The sequence below is a fragment of the Bidens hawaiensis genome, unplaced genomic scaffold (genome assembly GCF_021521415.1).
Source record: "Bidens hawaiensis isolate Kalapana, Puna unplaced genomic scaffold, B.hawaiensis_p1.1 tig00002307_1, whole genome shotgun sequence".
Classification (NCBI taxonomy): domain Eukaryota; kingdom Viridiplantae; phylum Streptophyta; class Magnoliopsida; order Asterales; family Asteraceae; genus Bidens; species Bidens hawaiensis.
In genome coordinates, this window is record NW_027491124.1 from 2,533,388 (window position 1) to 2,535,559 (window position 2,172).

A 2,172-nucleotide genomic window follows, 5' to 3' on the forward strand; every position below is an offset into this window, starting at 1 on the left:
ACTAAATTAAATAAATTAATTGAACTAGCTTTGCAGGTTGATGACTAATTAAATATCTTTCAACTTGTGAATTTTTTTTTCATGATTATGTTTAAATTGACATGCACATGAATTTTAACGTAAAAAAAAAAAAAAAAAACATTTGTTAAGTGATTTTTAAAGGAAAACAAAAACTACATTGGTTTTTCATAGCATTTCCATTCCTTTAAATTATAAGTCATGACTTTACGCATTATTCCAATTCATTCTAGTCATAATTTGATCAGTCGTCATTTATGTCTTTTTATTCCTGTCAAAAATGTTGCCAACATGTCACATATATACTTATTGTCATTATGTTTGCACATTTTCTTTCACATACAAGAATTATGAATAATTGATGCTAAAAATTTACATTTGTTTTGAATCCCATGTATACATGTTTATTACAATTACACATTCCACATGCGAACTACTGTTATTTCCTAACCTACGCAAGTTAAAGCTCATTCACTTGCCTTTATTCAGTTGACTTACCATGCCATTGACATTGGTCAAGATGGAAAATTTAAGATAACCAAGAAGGCCAAAACATACCACCCTTTTGAGTATCTTTAGGTGGTTTAGCAATAACATCTTTTGTTTTTCTCTAGGTGTTTTTGTTAATCACTTGTAGAAGTAAGTTAGTCGGAGGTGAGAGGGTGAGAAGTCCATGGAAGCAGCATGGGGAACAACTTTACGAGCCAAAGTTGCATCCCTCTACGGCTTACCTATTTCCGCAAGAAATTAACAAAATAACCTTGTAATCAAGGTGGTATTGCTAAATCCCCTAAAGATCCAACAATTTCTCTAAGAATGGGGCAGGATATTAGTGTTGTAATCATCATTAAAAATGTTGTATGATTCTTGAGAAACGGGGTCTGAAAAAGCATTCAGGTGATTGTTTGGAATCTCCAAGTTTTGAACCGGGCAAAGTTGATCCCAGAATAACTGAAGATCATCAATGGTTCCTGGTGAACCCGCCTCATGATACTCACCTGTATACTGACCGTCGTGATCCTTGATGGTTGTTGTGCAGCTAGATGAAGGGCTGTAATCATCAAATGTAAACCAGGATTCGGAAGCATAAGCCGTATGGTTATCAAACTGGCCTGTTTCCTCAGCATTATCTGCTTTACATTCTGGTGATGGATTCGTTTCATTTTTGGCCGTTTGTTGAGGCACCCGGTTATGTATAATCGCCCGTTTCTTGAGATGGGTATGCCAATAATTCTTTACGTCATTATCCGTCCTTCCAGGAAGTTTTGATGCAATTGCAGACCACCTATGAAAATATAAGAAAAGGAGCAAAATTTTATACTTAACTTCACGCCAATAATTCTTTGAAATTATCATGCAAGCTAATTTACTTGCATGCATACCTATTGCCAAGAAGTGCATGGGAGTGGAGTATAATTTCTTCTTCTTCCTTTGAAAAATTTCCTCTTTTTACGTTAGGCTTCAAATAATTCATCCATCTGAGTCGGCAACTCTTTCCATTTCGAGACAAACCTATACGCAAATGAATACTATAAGAAACTGAAGATCGATCAATGACACATAGAACAAACGTAACATTTACCAGCAAATCTAGGCATCTGAGACCAGTTCCAGATGCCATATTTTTCAATGTACGAAATCAACTTTTGATCTTCTTCAGCACTCCATGAACCTTTCTTTAACTCATTCTTCATGTCACTACTCATTCTCAGAGATACTAATTAGTAAATAGTTAAGCTAAATCAGTCCCTATAACTGATGGATGCACAGCTATATATAAGCATTCTTATAGTACAAAAATATGTGCGTTGCGAATCACGTTGGTCAAATGAAACGTCATTAATTTTAAGAAAATTTCACTACCAAAAAGTTTCCAAAAAAGCACAAAGAATGGTCAAGTTAAAAAACCTTAATGCCTAATCTACTTTTGTTAAAAATAGTTTAAATTGACCGGTTAATCTACTATAACCAGGTATTAAAACCCGTGCCTTACGTCAAGTGCGCTAAACCCTATAACAATACGTCAAAACTTTGAACCGTGGATATACGTTGTGACGCAGTAACTCACGCGTCGTGGCACGTTAAACATCAAAAAGAAAATTTAAACTGAAACGTAAAATGCTATCCTAGAAAAGGATAACAAAGTCAGGTAAA

At 34.7% G+C, this 2,172-nt stretch overlaps 1 pseudogene; it reads right to left on the reverse strand.

Moving 5' to 3' along the window:
- Nucleotides 1-828: 828 nt before the first annotated feature.
- On the reverse strand, nt 829-1,871 carry LOC143617276 (transcription factor MYB15 pseudogene; annotated as a pseudogene).
- Between the last annotated feature and the right edge of the window lie 301 nt (nt 1,872-2,172).